Source organism: Elephantulus edwardii, unplaced genomic scaffold, assembly GCF_000299155.1.
Source record: "Elephantulus edwardii isolate Elephantulus edwardi_28Jun2011 unplaced genomic scaffold, EleEdw1.0 scaffold00127, whole genome shotgun sequence".
In the NCBI taxonomy this organism is placed as follows: domain Eukaryota; kingdom Metazoa; phylum Chordata; class Mammalia; order Macroscelidea; family Macroscelididae; genus Elephantulus; species Elephantulus edwardii.
Genome location: NW_006399877.1, coordinates 9,271,103 through 9,290,201, shown reverse-complemented (window position 1 = coordinate 9,290,201; position 19,099 = coordinate 9,271,103). Strand labels below are relative to the sequence as shown.

The 19,099-nt window shown below is 46.9% G+C and overlaps 1 pseudogene; it reads left to right on the top strand.

Annotated features, from left to right (window-relative positions):
- Positions 1 to 17,747: 17,747 nt before the first annotated feature.
- On the top strand, positions 17,748 to 18,529 carry LOC102850475 (annotated as a pseudogene).
- The last annotated feature ends 570 nt before the right edge of the window (positions 18,530 to 19,099 follow it).

Genomic DNA, 19,099 nt, shown 5'->3' with positions numbered 1-19,099 from the left:
AAGACAAAATGGTACCAAACTTAGAAGCCGTAGCCTATATTAATAGGCTTGCAGATATAGCCAGAAGTGCACAGCCAGGAGGGGGGGTGATCAATGAATAAGACCTACTAAAAATTAAGTCCTTGTGTGCATAAAAACCTTTTCCCAATAGGGTAAAAAGGAAACCTACAGTCTAGGGAAAAACATTTTGACAATTACATTTCAGACAAGGGTCTCATAATAAAACATACCATGGATTGCCAAGAGAACAAACAGATTTGTCATGGAGAGGGTGAAACCAGGCTGCTCCTTGGAGGCAAGGATTCTGAAGCTCAGTCTCACATACTTTGGGCATGTTGCCAGGAGGGACCAGTCTTTGGAGAAGGACATCATGTTTAGAAGAGCGGAGGGACAATATAAGAGTGGAAGACCCGGAAAGAGATGGATTGACTCTGGGACTAGGGTAATGGGGGCAGATGTGTCAGAGACAATGAAATTGGCTCAAGATAGAGTGGAGTTCAGAGCTGTTGTACATAGGATCGCTATGAACTGCAAGCAGCTTAATGGCACACAACAATAACAACAGGACCTCCACAAGAAAAACAACAACAACAACAAAACAACCTCATAACCAATAGCGAAATGGACAAAATTCATGAAAGGACTTTTCACAAATAGTCAGATGGTCAACAGATGCTGAAAAAAATGCTTGAAATCACTGTCAAAAAGAGAGTTGCAAATCAAAACCATAATGGGATATACCATCTTGCCTCAGTATCAGTGACAAAGTTTAACAGGACAACAAGTAATAAATGTTGAAGAGGACATGGAAAGATTGGAACTCTCTTACACTGTTGGTTGGGATTGTAAAATGGTATAATCAATCTGGAAGGCAGTGTGGTGTTTCCTCAAAAAACTGAACATAGAAATCTTGTATGACCCAGCTATTGCATTGCTATGAATATACTTTAATTAGAACTGAGACACAAACAGAGATATGTATACATATGTTCATAGGAGCATTATTCACAATAGCAAAAAAAGTGGAAACAGCCAAAATGTCCATTAACAAAGGAATGGATTGAGAAAATGTGGTACATTCAAACAATGGAACACCATGCACTACTAAGGAATAACAGTTTTATAAAATACTATGTAACACTGAAGAGTCTAGAGAGCATTATGCTGAGTGAACTAAGTCACTTCCACAAGGATAAACACTGCATAAGACTATTATTGTGCAAACAGAGGATAACTGGTAAAGATACGGACAAAGGACTAAGGGGAAGGGTGGAAATCATTAGGAAAACAGTGAGCGGATTGGGGAGGTGTGTGAAGGAAAAGGAAAAATGCAATGGGACTCAGAAAGATGAGATAATAAGCCTAGATCAAGGATAATTATATAAAATAAAATGTATAGACATTATTGTATGAAACAGGGTATATGTAAGCTTGTATAAAACGCAATGTATATGGATGAAAAACAATGTAAACACATTATTATATGAAAACCAATAACAACGCTTAAAAAAACTCCCACAAATTACATTTAAAAGACCATTCTCGTTGATCTGTGGTACTCTTGAGACCAGGAATGCTGTTATGAAGGGATTGCAACCAGGACCATAAAAAAATGTGTATACTTTGTTGGATGGGAATTTTTCACCCAAATAATAAGATGGATTAAAAAAAATAAAAATAAGTTGTGAAAATTAATGTAAAAAAATGTAAAAATGAAAAAAAAATGTAAAAATGTACTTTGACCCAGTAACTTGACCGCTAGAATTTATCCTACAGATAAACTAAAAACATGTGCAAGAAACTGAAACAAATGTCTTTCAGTTGAGAACTTGGCTTGTTAGGGGTTTTCTGATTTTTAAAGTGCAATATGTTGTTCCCAGCACAAAGAATGAAGTAGGTCTGTTTGTGCTGATGTAGAAAGTTCTCCAAAGTCTATAATTAGGGTAAAACAGGTGGCAGAACCAGAATACATAATACAGCAGATTCCAGCTGTGACGCTTGAAAAGGCAGTTACATGGGTGTTTGTACACGACTTCTGGAGCTCAAAGCTTTGTAACGTCAGCCACCTCAGGAGAGCAGGGCCGCGAGGAGCTGTGGGCCTCTCTGCCCTTCCTGTCGTGGACAGGGATTCCTGTCACAGCTCCTGTGTGCCTGGACGTGCCCTGCGAGAGAAGTGGGGTTCGCTGGGGACAGGGAGGCCTGACTCTCAGCCACAGAACTCAATTGCCCCTCTGGCTACTGATGCCTGTCGCTCACTCTGCCAGAAAGCCTCACATTAGGCCCAGATTGTGGTCTTGAGAATAGAGTGGTTGAAAATGTTAAGTTGACATAAATAGGAAGCTCTGTAACCTTATGCAAGTGTTTCCATAGCAACCAGCGCCCTGGTGGTTGCCATGGAAACGGTTCTCAGCCCTCAGCCTGACTGAGTTACCACCCACTAGCATCTTAGGAGAGGCCTCAGAGCCTCAAGGAACATTCAAGGAGAAAATGAGGGGCGGACTTGGCCACCTGGGGAGCGTGGTGGGGCATTCTGGGAAGGAGAAAGCCCATCCCCACAGGGCCTGCTCTGAGGAGGAGGTTTGTGTGTAGGGTGGACCACCCACCTCAGGGCGTGCAGTGACTTTAACGAGGAGGCTGTGTCTCAGAATTCAGTCACTGACCACCGGTGGGACTGTGTGGCTGTGGGCAGTTGATCTGGTCTTCTATCCAAGCTCTAACCAGTCCTGACCTCGTTTAACTCCCGAGATGGGACTAAACACTGTGGACTGGGTTGGTTGGTCACAGACTCTGATACAGCCTCTATGATCCAATTTTCTCCTTTATAAAATGGAGGGGCCCTTGGGAGCCACAGATAACGACAAACTCAGCTACTAACAGAAAGGGTGGCTGTTCGAATCCACTTAGTGCCTGAGAGAAAAGGTCAGATGATGTCCTTCTAAATGTTCACAGCTTGTGGAGGACAGTTCTACTCAGACACACGGGGGCACCAGGAGCTGGAATCAGATCCAGGGTCACTGGTCTGGTTCACAAAATGCAGGTCTGGGATGACTCGTTCCAAAGGCCTCTTCCGTCTGCAACAGCCTTGCTTTTCCAGGGGTCTGCCCACATGGAGGAGGGAAAGGAGGAAGAGGTCAGGTGGCCGTCAAGGAAGGCTTCCCTGAGCTTTGAAGGATGGTAAAGAACAACTGACAGAACGTGGCAGAAACACAAGAGGGGAGAAACGAGCTTTTGTGGGCAGAGGAACGGGGTGCAGAGGGCCTGCGTGCAGTGTGACGAGCTTGGATGCAGGTGTGAGAGGAACTGGGTGTAGGGTGTGAGAGGGCCTGGCTGTGGTGTGAAAGGCCCGAATTCTTGCCCAAGTTCCCCCGAAGGCAGTGTCTTCCTCTTCTAGTGTGGTTTTAACACTACAAGTAGATACTTTTAAGGAGCAGGACTTATTTTCTCACAGTCAGGAGGCCCTGTGTCTGACTCCAGGGTGCTGACTGTAGGAGATATCCCCCACACACCCTGCACCCCCTCAGTTCTAGGGGAAGGCCCTTGTCTTCTTTCAGTTTCTGCTCTGTCTTTGGAGATCTCATGTCGCTTGCCATCTGTCACTCCCTGTCTCTGTTGACTGGCTTTAGCTGCATTTTTTTTTTTTTACCTCAAAAAAATTGACATAAGATACACCAACATTAATCTCACTTTACTGTTGTTGTTTGGTACCACCAAATCAACGATCACCCACAGAAACCCTCTGAACTATGGATCTGAACCTGTCCTGTCCTGTGTCCTCATCTTTTATATACTTGACCCTGTCGTTCCAGTCACTGGGTCAATCCGTCTTGAGGAGAGTCTTCCTCTCTTCCTCTGACTCTCCACCTTTTCCCCCAAACATGATGTCCTTTTCCAAGGATCACCCTACCCTAACAACATGCCCAAAATATGTGAGACGAAGCGCCACCAATCTTGCTTCCCAGAGCACCCTGGCCGCACATTCTTCAGGAGGTAGGTGTTTGTTCCTTTGTGTAGAATATTGAGTGCTCTTCTCCAGCGCCACGGCTCAGAGGCGTCTTTGAGTTGCTTTGTCATTCTCAGTCATTGCCCAACTTTCACAGGGTTGCTATGAGTCGTGCTCGACTTGAAGGCGATCAGCAACAGCAGCAGTCAAGAAATCAAGAGACGTGTTGCAGTGGGGAAATCTACCGTTGGGGATCTCTCCAAGGGTAGTAAGCAGACACCACACCCAAAGCCCAGAGCTGAGCTGCCCTTACTGTCAGGGTCACTCTGCCGACACTTCCCTGCAAGCAAACACAGGCATGTGTCCTTGTTTCTTGCCTTACCTCAAGGGTGAGGATGAATCTCACAGCCACAGATGCACACAAGAGCATTTTTCTGTAATAATCTATTTTATGCAAAAATATCTCATTCAAATCCCCATTTTGTTGACTGGAAGAAAATAGGATCTTGGTACTTTCTGGGTAAACTAGACTTCATTTTTAAGGTCAATGAATGAAGGGCTCTCTCTACATGTGGGACCCAGCATCTTCTTGTATTTGGTTGTCTTGGTCTTCTTGTTTGAGGTCTTCCCCCTCATAATGGGGTGAATGAGTTTTGCACGTGGGAAGGATAGGAATTCTGGGAGGGCCAGAGCACAGGCCAACATGTTTGATGGAGAAGAATACTGCATACGTCATGGGCTGCTACGAGAAGGAGTGAATCTGTCTGGGAAGAAGGTGCAGTTAGAACACATCGTAGAAGCAAAGCTGATGAGACTTCCTCTCACGTATGCTGGACATGTCGTCAAGAGGTGCCAGGCCCTGGAGCGGGACATCACGCTTGGAAGAGGACAGTGGCAGAGAGGAAAGGAAGACTCTCATCGAGACGGAGTGGCTCAGTGACTGCAGCAATGGGCCTCAGCACAGCAGCCTGTGGCGATGGTGCGGGCTTTGTTCTGTGGTGCCCAGGGTCACTACGGGACAGAGGCGATTTGACGGCACCTAACGAGAACAACAAAGGACGGGCAGTTACTGATGGGCTTGTGTCCTCGAAATACATGTCAGACCCCTGACCTCACCACCTGTGAGCGGGGTACCAGGCTTGTCTTTGTTGTGTTAATGAGGTCGTTTCAGTGCAGACTCAAATGCACAGTTATCAAATCGGTTTCAGCTCACAGTGGTTCTCCACCGGTTCTCCAGTCTGTGAACCTTACCAAGAGGAAACAGCCTGTTTTCCTTCCTGAGAGCTGCTGGTAGATTCAGACCATCCAGGTTGTGTGGACTGTTGGTCAGGCTGTCAGAGCGTCTTTCGCGGTGTTGTTGTTGTTAGGAGCTGGTGAGTCGAGGATGACTCATAACGACCCTATGAACAACAGACGTGAACCCTGACCTGTGCTGTGCCAGCCGCACAGTCTCTGACACCCTCAAGCTCATGGCTGCAGTCACCGAGTCAACCCACCTGGTCCAGGCTCTTCCTCTCCTTTGCTGCCCCTCCACCTTCTCAGCATCCCTTCTCCAAGGAATAACTCTCCTAGCAACATGCCCGAAGTATGTGAGACAAAGCCACAGCATCGTTGTCTCCAAAGGGCACTCTGCAGTGTGGGCTGAGTCATAATAATTGTAGTCATTTTTAATAGTAAAAAGAGCTGCTTAGACACAGAGACCAAGACGCATAAATGGGAAAGGAAAAATCACCAGGGAACCAAGGAATGCAGGTATTACTGTAGCCAACTAGGATCACCACAGCCAAGAGTCCCCCCCATTCAAGCCAGAGACAAGGAGGTGCCCCGGATAGGACAGGCAGAACCTCTTTGGGAGCTGGTACCCTGAATTCCACTCCTAGCTCCCTCAGAGCTCTGGTAGTGTGGTCTGTGGAGAACTGCGCTGTTAACCATAAGGCAGAGCCTGCGGTTCAAATCCCCCAGCAGCTCAGAGGGAGGAAGACGAGTGCAATCTTCTCCCGTGTGATTTACAGCTTCGAAAACCGGCGGAGGGTCAGCTACGCGTCAGCTCTGACTCTGCAGCATTCATTCTGAGCAGCCTCCTGAGCTTGTGAGAAAACACCTTTCTGTTCTTTCAGATCAGCCTCTTGGGGTATTTCTGTTAAAGCAGCACTAGAAAAACCCTTCCTTGATCCTCTTACAGCTCTTTGTTTTTTCAGATCCTGGGGGACCAGAACACAGCTTCCACAGCATGACGTGACATGTATTTTGGTGGACACACGATTCATTCTACGACAAGTACCTGGGGTCCTGAGCTGGTGAGGGGTTGGGGATGGGGTCTTCTCCATGGCTCTGCAGCCTCGCTTGCACCATGGTTCTGTTGTTTATCTGCCAGTTGCTAAACCTGCTTCTCTTCCTGGCTGCCCTGCATCCCATCAGTAAATTCCTTTGGGCCTAAATGAGCCAGAACTGCCCTGTGGCTGTATAGCAATTTAATGGAGCAAGACCGCCAAGCAGATGGTTTAACTCCTTCTTCCCTGTCTCCTTTCCAACCTGCTCTGTGGGGGGGCTGCTTCTCCCCTCGGAGTGAAATCTAAGATACGCTTCTTGGTTTGTTTGGTACACCCCACCCCATCCCCTTTATCCAAGATAAGAAAAATCTCTTGAGGCCCTTGTAGAAACAATAGCTGATCTCAGTGGTTATAATGTTCTAACTTCATTAAAAGCTGAAGTGGGTGACGGGGGAGAGGCTGGCTGCTCCTTCTCTGATCCCTACTCTCCCAGTTATCCTGTGTGGTCCCAAGAAATGCCACAAGCTGGTGGGTTGACAACAAAGCCATTTGCTGATGAGTCGTTTCCAACACATCAACTAACAAATTACTGATGTTCAAGTTCAACTAGAGGTTGAAGGAAGTGAAAAAAATTCCACGAGAACCAAAATATGATCTTGAGTCAATCCCACTTGCTTTAAAAAGTCATCTTAAGAACAGGTTTGAAGCATTGAATACCAATGAGGGAAGGGCCAGATACGTTGTGGAGTGGCAAGGGTATCACCCACGAAGAGAGCGCGAGGTCATTACAAAGAAAGAGGAGAAAGAAAAATAAAGACGAAATGGATGTCAGAAGAGACTCTGAAAATTGCACTAGAGTGTCAAGAAGCCAAAACAAAGGGAAGAGATGTTGAAGTAAAAGAATTGAACAGAAGATTTCAAAGGGCACCTCGAGAAGACAAAGCAAGTTACTATAATGGAATGTGTAGAGACCTACAATTGGAGAGTAAAAAGGGGAAAACTAGCCCAGCACTTCTTAAAGCTAAAAGAATTGAAAAACAAATTCAAGCCTCAAGCTGCAATATTTAGAAATGGTATGGGCAAAATCTTGAGTGATACAGGAAGCATCAAAAGAAGATAGAGGGGAATATACAGAATCACTGTATCAGAAAGAATTGACCAACACTGAAATATTTCAGGAAGTATCATATTATCGAGAGCCAATGGTAAGGAAGAAAGAAATTCAAGCTGCACCAGAGATATTGGCAAGAAATTAGGCCCCAGGAATCAATGGGAGACCAATGAGCACATTTCAAATGACAGGCACATCCCTGAACAGGCTTACCAGTCCATGCCAAGCAATTTGGAGGACAGCTGTCTGCAAGAGATTAATATTTGTTCCCATTCCCAAGAAAGGTAACTCAACAAAATGTGGAAATTATAAAATAATTTCATTAATATCATATGCAAAAGAAATATTGCGGAAGATCATGAGAAAACTACTAGGACAGTACAAAGACAGAAAATTGCCAGAAATCAAGCTGGATTTAGAAGAGACTATGACACCAGGGATATAATTGTTGATGTCAGATGGATCCTGGCTCAAAGCAAAGACTACTAGAAGAATGTCGATTTGTGTTTTATTGACTATGCAAATGCATTTGACTGTGTTGACCCATTACTGCAGTCACTGAATCACTCCATCTCATTGAGGGTCTTCCTCTCCTGCACTGTAACTCCACCCTCCCAAGCATGACATCCTTCTCCAAGGACTGGTCCCTTCTTGCAACATGTCCAAAGTATGTCAGACGAAGCTTCAGAATCCTTGCCTCCAAGGAGCAGCCTGGTTTCACCCTCTCGTAGGCAAGCCTGTTCGTTCTCTTAGCAGTCCATGGCAGAGTCGATACTTTTCTCCAGCACCACAGCTCAAAGGCATAAATTCTCCTCCTATCATCCCTAGTCATTGTCCAGCTCTCTGACATATAGCAAATGATTGCAAAGACCATGGCCTGTATCAGGTGCACTTTAGCCTCCAGACTGACATCATTGCTCTTCAGTACTTTGGAGAGGTCTCCAACAGCAGACTTTCCCAACACAATATGTATTCTAATTTCCTGGCTGCTGGTGCCAAGAGTGTTGACTGTAGAGTCAAGCAAACTAAAGCTATTTACAATCTCAATCTCTTCACCATCCATCACGAGGCTGCCAATTGGACCAATGGTGAGAATCTTTGTTTTCTTGATATTGAACTTCAAATGATAATAAAAATAAAATAAAATTTCAAGAGTGGCTAAATTTGAGATACTTCCTACACAGATGTGGCCTATTCATATAACAAAGAAAATCTATTCCCAAATGAGATCACATTCACAGGTCACAGACAGGGTTTAGGATTCCAACCCATATTGTGAGGAGACAAGATTCAATCCATAACAGCTTCAGGCCTCGGCTCCTACAGGATGGGCTGAAATAGGAAATTTGAGCCTTGGGCTAAGTCTTCACATTAGCTCCTTAACGGAGCCAATGCTGTCAGTTTGGTTGTTACTTTGTGTTGTTGAGTATGACTCAAATGACCCTAGGAAGAACAGATCTGAACCCTGTCCTATCCTGTGCCATCCTTACAATCTCTGACACACTCAAACTTCCCCAAGCATGATGCCCTTTTCCTAACAACATGCCAAAAGTATGTGAGAGGAAGGAAGCTTTGCCTTTGCCTCTGAGGAACGCTATGGCTGCACCTTCTCTAAGACTTATTTGTTTGTTCATTTGTCAGTTCAGGGAATATTCCATATTCTTCTCCAACACCACAACTCAAAGGCATCATTTTTTTTTCTTCTGTCATCCTTATTCATTGCACAGCACTCAGCCACATAGCAAGTGATTGAAAATACCACAGCCTGAATCAGGCACATCTTACTTAGTCTTCAAACTGACATCTTTGCTCCTTAGTAATTTGGAGAGGTCCCTGACTGTAGACTTTCTCAGTGAAATACATCTCCTGATTTGCTGGTACCAAGGGTGATTGTGGATGCAAGGTAAGATGAAATCATTGACAACTTCCATCTTTTCTCCATTTATCATGATGTAACTGATGTGTCCAGTGGTGGGAATTTTTGCTTTCTTGATGTTGAGATGTAATCCACATTGAAGGCTGTAGTCTCTGGCCTCCTGCAGTAAACACACCAAGCCCTTCTTGATGCTGTGCAGGGAATTACCTAATATTGCCCTCAGGAGCCCTGGTGATGTGGTGCATAATGTGTCAGACAGCTGACCACAGGCTAATGGTTCGAATCCACCAGTCACTTAGCAGGAGAAATCGAAGTAGTCTCTTCCCACTTTACAAGAAGATTTACAGCCTTTGACACCTAATGAAGGATTGAGAGAACTGACTTGATGGCAGTGAGTTTGGGTTTTGGCATTTTCTCCCATTTTCTGGGATGCTCAGATCTCCTCCATTTGGCTCTCCCCTTGAGGAGTTGGGGGTCCCCACAGCAGAGAGGTTGGTCTCCACTAAAGGGAGGTAGAAACTGTTACTTATCCTTCTCTTTTTTTGGGGGGGAGGGATGTGTGTGTTTTTTTAAATTTATTATTAATGTCAATGAAAATTTACAGAGACTTTGGATTTCCAAAATTACTATTTGTTTGTGTGTGTATCATTAAGTTGGATCCAACTGGCACAGGAGGTTGCCCCTCCTTCTCCAGCAGAGCATCTGGTGGCTTCAAACCAAGTGCTTTGGGGATTGCAGTGCAACTTTTTTGCCACTAGGCTATAAGAGCTCCCTATTCCTTCTTCTCTTTAAGAGTTTAGTTGCTGTTGTTAAAAACACATACAGCAAAACATACACCAATGCAACAACTTGCACATGTCCAAGTGGCATTGATTACTGAGTCTCCAAGTTGTACAACCATTTCCACATTTCTGTTATCAATTATCCCTCCCCCATTATCAGAGACGCTTTGGTCCCTGAGTGATTTGACCCCGAATTGTCTAACCTTTTGTGTTGGTGTTGTTGTCAGTTTGATCCCAAGTAGTCCTTAAAGAGAGCCAAAGCCCGATGCTGTCACTTACTGTCACTTTCTATGAGAGAGAAAGATGGGGAGCCTCCCGGTCTTTTTCAGTGTGATTTCCAGTCTCAGAAAAACCGCTGGTGAGTCAGCTGTGAATCGGTTCCAACCGGACAGCAATGAGAACGAGAGACCCTTCTTGAGAGGAGCCTGTTGACAGTGGTGAAAGCATCGGCTGCTCTCCACAAACATCGGTGGTTTGAGTCTCCCAGCTGCTCCTTGGGAGAAAGAGGAAGCCGGCCCCTTCCAGAAGATTAAGACTGGAATCACTGACTTTTCACTAGCAGCCTGGTTGTTACACACTACAGCCACCGGGGATTTGAATAGACTGCTCACTCATTCAAAGGCATGTTGAAACCCACACACAGCTGACCCTCCAGGGTGTTTTCTGAGGCCGTACGTCACAAGCAAGGTTTCACTCTCCTCTCCGCCCCCCCTTGGAGAGCAGCTGGTGGCTTCGAGCCAGCAAAGGGGTTCAGCTTTTGAGTTGACAGTGAAATCTCCTGTGGACTATGCCACCAGAACTCCCTGAAGAAACTACAGTATAGCCTAAATACAAAACTTTTTCACACGCTTGGGAAACCAAAACATGTATGTGACTTATTTTATTGTGGTGGTCCCTCCACGGGGCACCTGTAATGTTAGCATGCCCTCCCTTCTGGGCACATATCCTGTCCCTAACCAATCCAGAGTCTCTAAGTGGTTCCATCCATTAAAGTGCTTAGAGATTTGAGTCCACCCAGAGGCGTGTAGGAAGAAGGCCTGGCTAGCAGTGACCAAAACAACAGCCACTGAAAATTCTATGGATCACCGTTCTACCCTGACACTTTAAAAAATTTTATTTTATTATTTTGGGGTGTGTGTGTGTGTGTGTGTGTGCGCGCACGCGCATGCTTACCATCAAATCAGATCTAACTGGTGCAGGAGATTGTCCCTTCCTCTCCAGCAGAACATCTGGTGGATTTGAACCACACACCTCTGGGATTACAGTGCAGCTTCCTGTCACTAGGCCACCAGAGCTCTTACCCTGCCACTTTTAAATTGGTCTGAAGTGGAAATCCACTGGACAGTAAGTGGTCTCTGACCTGCACAGCCCCTTCCCACTAACTGGAACCACCTACTGCTAGAAACCAATAAGCAGCCTGCCGAGGTTGCCCCTGGTCAGTTAGCCAAGGAGAAGGAGGTCGTAGCTGCATTTCTGCAGTGAGGGGCTGACTCCGGCTGCTGGCTGCGGGTGGCCCCCTGGTAGAGCAGTTGCTGCACGAAGTGGGATTGGCTCTGACGGCCTCAGGTACTTCCCCTCCAGGCCCCAAACCAGGAGTCAATCCATCACTAGCTATTGCTGGAGCACCACTGTCTCAGCCTCAAAGCCCTCGCCTTTCTTCCCATTTCAAAGAAACAGGAAACTTGACTTTCTATTGTTGTTGTGAGGTGTCTCAGAGTCCAAGTGACAGCTGCAGTAGGAACAAATCTGAATCCTGTTCTGTCCTGTGCCATCCTCACCACCTCTGACAAACCCGAGCCCATTGCTGCAGTCGGCTGGGTCAGTCCACTTGGTTGAGGGTCTCCTCTCCTTCACAGGCCCCCTTTCATGATGTCCTTCTCCAAGGATTAGCCTCTCCTAGCAACATGCTGTTGTTGTTGTTGTGTACCATCAAATCAGAACTGACCCCTAGCTGACGCTCCGGTGGGTTTTCAGAGGCAGTCAGTCACAAGGGAGGAGATGCCCCTCCTTCTCCCACGGAGCAGCTGGTGGCCTTGAACCACCTTCAGGATTTTAGCGCAGCTTCTTGCCAATAGGCCACCATAAAGGTGCCGTAAAGTCTATGACTCATAGAGATCCTGACAACAGATCTGACCTTTGTGCTCTTCCGCACATCCTCCTCATCTGTCATGCCTGATTTCCCAGGGGTTCAGAAACAGCACAGTTGAGGGGGCAGGGCAGGCCTGAACAGCCTAGGTGATGGGGGCTTGTAAGGCCCGGTGCATCCTGTTCCAGGGTTGTCTTCTTCCTCCTAGTCCTTGATCCCCAGGTGCCTGCCTTCCTCAGGCCTGCAATCCTGCATGGAGACCCCAAGCTCGCTGCCCTGATGGACCACCCAGCTGCCTCTGGGTCCGGTCACAGCAGAGACAGCAGGACGGCTGGTTCTGTCCCTGTTACCGCGGAGACGCTGTTGCCAAGGCCACCAGGCTGGCTGTGCTGAGCAGAAACCAGCCCCCTCTTCCAGCTGGCTGCCTTCCCACTTTGTGTTGTTGCCAGTGCTGCTGTTACTGGTAATAAAAGGCACATTTCCCAGCACTGGGACAAACACAGGAGTTTGGTGACAGGTGCCAAGTCCCTGGGCGTCAGTGCTTGGCTCAGGCAGCCTGGAACCGGTGGATTCAAGGCCCTGTTCCCCTGGCCTGTGTCGCACCCTCTGGGCCTCCCAGGTCCTCTGTCCTGCTCCCCACTGAGGGTGTGCTCACAGCTCTCTCAGCTGTGAAGACAAATGAGCATTTGGTCCTCCTCAGCCCGCTCCCCAGGGCTGCAGATTGGGATGAAAGAAGAGAGGAAACGTCTGTGCAGGTGGAAGCATCATTCATCCCACAAACAATTCTCACCTTCCCTTAAAGAGACCGGGCCTCAAATCCCGCTGATGTCCTTCAAGCACCGCCACCACCATATTCTCAGCGGATGCCCCCAGTGGTGCTCTGATGTTGAACGTGTTAGATGGGCCAGGAAGAAAGGCCTGGTGAGAGACTTCTGAAATAAGCGACTTGAGAAACTTTGAAGCGCACATGTCTCCAGAGGGTGTTCATTGTTGGTTTTAAGGGCTACAGCTGAGACTCTGCAGCTTTTGGAAAAGGATTGTGCATTCATGAAAACACACACACACACAGACACATACACATACACAGACACACACACACACACACACTGAAAATCTCCACTCCTTGACCCAGTGCCCGCCCCTCCCTCCATAAACAGGTGCTTTCTTGGCCAGACCCTCACCTCACTAACAGGAGAAGGTAGAGTGAATTCAAGTGAGCTGTGGGCTCCTGGCAGGGAGATGCGGCAGCTTGCAGCTGCCGGGGAGAGCTGGGACCCAGCTTCTCGGTTCATGGCCTCTGGGCAGGCCCTCCTCCTACCTCCTGGGTTCAAGGCAGGGATCCGGAGCTTTACACCTGGACCACTCGACCCCTTGTGGCAGGAGATGGGGCACCCGTTAGAGGAATCTGGATTTGCTCCACTTACCCAGAGGTTAGAGATAAGGTTTCATTTCAGAATCCTCACGGAGGTTCACTATGATTTGGATTCAACTCAACTAAAGTGGATTTTTCTCTTTAAAACCCAGACTGGCAGAGTTCTGGGGCTCTGTGATCATGGCGTGTGGGGGCTAAGGGAAAGTCAGTGGTTTGAAATAGCCACTCTCCGAGAGGATGCCGGGCAGTCTGCTTCTGTAAAGACTTAGTTGTTACGTCTCCTCAAGTCAGAAACAGACTCACAGCTGACCCTCCAGTGGATTTTCAGAGGCTGTATAATTACACTAGAGGAGATTGTCCGTCTTTCTACCAAGGAGCATCTGGTGGACTTGAACTGTGTGCCTTTGGGCCCTAGAAATCCTGTGGGGCATTTCTACTCCGTCCTACTGGTTCGCGATGATTCAGACTTGCCTTGACGACAGTGGGTGTTGATGGCACTCGGACCTAGGATTCTCAACATCAATGGCTTGTGGCTTAGTAACAATGCTGGGATGAGAGGTATGTCCTGCATCGCCAGTTACAGAGAACATGGATATTGTCACACTCCTCTGAAGGTAAAAAATATGACTCTAAGTCTCCCTTGGCCCTCTACATCGTTAATGTCAGGGTGTTGGGGCATCCTTCTCAGTACAGCCTGAGGGACTGGGTGGCCTGCGGCCCTGCACCTCTGCCTGGCACCGAGCTCCCCATCTCCTGCCTTAGACTGGAGGTTTGTTTGGGTCCAGAGATTTAAGACAGGCAGATATGGGCCCTGACTCTTCAGAAAGGTGGTAGCAGGGCAGTTGGGAAGGGAAGGGAAGGGAGAGAGGGAAGCCCAGGCCAGAAACAGCCCTGATCAGGGGCTGGACCGGCCAGAAAAACAACAAAAGAAGCCAAACCAGTTGCCCTTAAGTTGAACCCAATTTATGGACCATTACAGTGGCCGAGTGGCAAGGAGCTTCGCTGCAATCCCGAAGGTATGCTGTTCAAGGCCACCAACTGCTCTGTGGGAGAAGGATGGGCAGTCTACTCCCATAAGATTAACTCTGAAAACCTGCTGGAGGGTGAGCTATGGGTCGGTTCTGACCCTCTGGTACTCAACAACAAAACAACATGTGAAACAGGGTAGAGCTCTTGCTTTCTCAGCTGTAATCTTTATGGAAGCAGATTGGCAAGCCTTTCTCCCATAGCTCAGTGGGTTTAAACTGCAACCAAGTACAAAGTGTAAGAGGGGAGAGTTATCCCGTACATGCTTGGCAGGGCTCTTGAATTGCAAGAGGCAGAAACACCACTCAAACCAGTTTGGAAAAAATACAATTATTTACCTGAGTAGCCAAGCCTGTTGTTGCAGATCTGGTTGGATCCAGGAACACAAACCATTCACTCTTCATCTCCTGAAGGTGCTTTTCTGGAGGTTGGCTTCATGGGTAGGCAGGTTTCTGTGGCAATTTTTAAATATCTCTGCGAATTTTTTTACTTTGTTCCTATTAGGATATGGGGTCTCTTTCCCTTGTGACTGAGCTGAGTTGCTGACTTGCTTCTTCCCAGGTGGTGGGAATGAGCCTGTGCAGGTGGCGAAAGCGCCAGGAGCTTCCACCTGGCTCTCTTGGACACCTGATCTGGGGCAACCCAGGTGCACCACCACGCTCCACAGGCCACAGGAGGGCGCTCCAGTCCACAGGCAGCTGAGCTCCTGGGTCAGGCAGGCAGCAGCAACCTCAAGCCTGTGGACACGCCGTCTTGGGCATCCAGCCCATCCAACCTTTTGATGACTGCAGTCAGAGGCGAAACACCAGAAAACAAGGTAAGGAACTAGCTTACCTGCTAGTCTTCCATCTCATTGCAGACTGTCAACTTGAAAAAAAGGTTTTGATTCCTAAGAAGGTGCTGTGGGGTTGGAAGAGAGACCTGTGATAGCCGTACCCAGAAGTAAAGTCTTTGATGTGGTGCAAAATAAAGATGTGAAATTGTTCACTGCAGATGAGTAACTAAGTACAAGCCAAGTCCTATTTGCCTGGTTTACTCCCACCCTTGTCAGGGATTATCCGTTGAAAGAGAGACTGGGATTCTGTAGCAAGGAGCTCTAGGGTTGGGGAGACAGCCAGATGCCAGCCAGATCTAGAGCAGAATCTTTGACGTGGTGAAAACACGGGGAATTGTTCACTACATTAATAAATAAACACAGGTCAGCCCACATTCACCTTGTTTTGGGGGATCTGGTATCCTACTGCATCAAAAGACGTATTGTGATGGGAAAGTCTGCTGTTAGGGACTTCTCCAAAGTACTGAAGAGCAATGGTGTCACTCTGGAGACTAAGGTGTACCTGATACAGGCCATGGTCTTTGCAATCAGTTGTTATGTGTCAGAGAGTTGGACAATGACTAGGGAGGATAGCAGGAGAACAAATTCTCCTTTGAGATGTGGTGCTGGAGAAGAATATCGAGGGTAAGAAAACAAATAGATTCATCCTGGAGAGGGTTAAGCCAGGCTACTCCTTGAAGGCAAGGATTCTGGGGCTTCGTCTGACATACTTTGGACATGTTGTAAGAAGGGACCGGTCCCTGGAGAGGGACATCATGCTTGGGAGGGTGGAGGGACAGCGCAGGAGAGGAAGGCCCTCTTTGAGATGGATTGAATCAGTGACTTGGGTAATCAGGGTGGGTGTGTCAGAGACGGTGCGATTGGCACAGGACAGAGCAGGGTTTAGGGCTGTTGTACATAGGGTCACTATGAGTCGCAAGCGACTTGACAGCACATAACAGCAACAACAATCCCACTGCAATGCTATGTTGTTGCTATGTACTGTTGAGTCAACTACAACCCGTAGCGACCCTCTCCCATCCCATCTTCATGATCTCCACTGCGCGCCAGCCCTGGCCACAGTCACTGTGTCGATCCATCTGGCTGAAGGTCTTTCTCTGATCCTCCACCCTTCCCAGCATGATGTCTTTCTCCAAGGAAAAGGCGAATGCAGGCATTACAAGGGCCAGGAGCTCACTTTACAGAGTGCCTGACACCTGAAACTTGTGAACAAAATAGAGTTGATTTAAGCGACTAAGTTTTTTTAATGGTGAAATCATTCTTTTATTTAGAAAAAAACCCAAGTGACTCATTTTTTTTAAGTACACATGCAACAGACAAAGTCATAATATGTTCAAAGGGCGAAGTGCCTTTGAGTCTAGGACAAGTGAAAGAAGCCTCCTTATCAGGTTGGAACCCATCTGTCTTCTTCGCTGGTTGTTGTTCTCAGCCTGCGGCTGAATCGACTGTAGCCCTGTCCTGTGTCATCCCAGCATCACCGTGTCAGTCTCTCTGGCTGAAGGTCTTCCTATCTTTCACTGACGCTCCACCTTTCCAAGCATAATGTCCTTTTCCAAAGACCTGCCCGTCCTAACAAATGCCCCAAACACGTGAGATGAAACCTTACCATCCTTGCCTCCAAGGGGCACCTGGTTCCACTTTCTCCAGGACATGTTTGCTTGTTCTTTTATCAGCCCATGAAATATTCAGTACTATTCTCCAACACCATGACTCAAAGGCAAACTCGAAACGTTTGGAAGCCTTTGTCAGGTTCAAATCCTTATTGAGGTTCTGCTTCTCGACTTTGTAGTAAGTACCTGTGTGTCACTCCCTTTCTGTTCACATACTAAGATTTTCTGACTTTCTAACCAAGATAACCTTTTCAGTGAATAGGAAGGAAGACTTCAAACTGTTTTGTTTTGGTTTTTTTATTATTTTTTTGTGTGTATCGTCATATCTGATCTCACTGGTACAGGAGGAGATTGTCCCTCCTTCTCCAGCAAAGCATCTGGTGGATTCAAACCACGTACCTCTGGGATTGCAGTGTAGCTTCTTGCCACTAGGCCAACAGACATCCCTGACTTCAAACTGTTTTAAACTTTAACTGAATTACTACTAAGTATTCCTTGAATCATGGACTTGCCTATTCCCCCGATTTGTTTCCCTCTTTACATGATATACTTGAATCAGTCTTTTCTCGAGACATTTCAGACCAGGGAGGCCGGCATTCAGCTAATGCAGGCTTCACAGGACCCAGGGACACTCCCTGCAGGAGTAGCCTAGACACCCTCAGGTGTTCCTTCTTAATCTTCAACTCTGCTGAGAGTTTTCAGGTGCCAAGTTAGTGACCTCTGTGTAACCTTCTAGAGGGCAGTCATCTTGAATGGGCGTGTTCCGTGGTGACTAAGCGCCTAACCAGACAGATGCCACCTTGAAAGAGGAAACTTCTCTTTCTGTGCCCAGCGAAGCCATGGCTCCTGGTCCCAAGAAGCATCTGAAGCGTGTAGCAGCTCCAAAGCATTGGATGCTGGACAAACTTACTGGTGTATTTGCTCCTCGTCCATCTACTGGTACCCACAAATTAAGAGAATGTCTGCCGTTGATCATTTTCTTAAGAAACAGACTTAAGTTTGCCCTGACACAGAGGTGAGGTTATAAAACTCTGCATGCAGCAGTTCATTAAGATTGATGGCAAGGTCTGAACTGATAAAACCTCCCCTGCTGGTTTTATGGATGTGATCAGCCTTGACAAGACTGGAGAGAATTTCCATCTGATCTGTGACACCAAGGGTCAATTCACCTCATTACACCTGAGGGGCAAAGTACACATTATACAAAGTGAGAAAGATCTTTGTGGGCACAAAAGGGATCCCTCATCTGGTGACCCTTGATGCATCCGCTACCCTGGTCCTCTCCTCAAGGTGAATGACACCATTCAGATTGATCTGCAGACTGGAAAGATGACTGCATCAAGTTTGACGCTGGTGACCTGCGCATGGAGGTGCTAACTTGGGAGGAACTGGTGTGGTCACCGACAGAGAGAGACATCCTAGCTCTTTTGATGTGGTTCATGTGAAAGATGCCAATGACAACAGCTTTGCCACACGGCTTTCCACCATTTTTGGTTTTGGAAAAGGCAATAAACCATGGATTTCTCTTCCCCAAGGAAAGGGTCCCCGACTTACCATTGCTGAAGAAAGAGACAAGAGATTGGCTGCAAACAGAACAGTTGATGAAATGATCTCTAGGTAGTGTGAATGAAAAGGACAAAATTAAAGATAGTACAGCATGGGGGGCGGAGGGGGGGAAGAAAGGAAACTTACAGCACTGGTCCTGTGATGACTAGCTAACAGGAAATATGCTGCCTGACAGCTCAGCTGTGTAAATCGACTTATTGACATAATCTTTCCTATTTGGACAACTGTCTCTTGGCCTGTGTATAGGTTTGGCATGAACACAATTTCTTGTTCTGGGATTCTTATTCCTATCAATATTAGCCATAACTGATCAACAGGGTCAAATTCCTTTGCATAGTTAATAAAACACTAATAAATATCTTTTGAAGGAGCTCTGGTGACCTAGTGGTAAGGAACTGCACTGCCAACCCAAAGGCACTCGGTTCGAATCCACCAGTTGCTCTGTGGGAGAAAGATGGACAATCTCCTGCCTACAAGTTGTAGCCTCTGGAAACTCACAGGAGGCTGAGCTCTGAGTCAGTTCTGACTCTACATCAACAACAACAACATCCCTTCTCTTCTGAATCCAGTTTGACTGTTCCCAACATTTTTTAAATAATCTTGATGAAGATTATTAACTTGGATG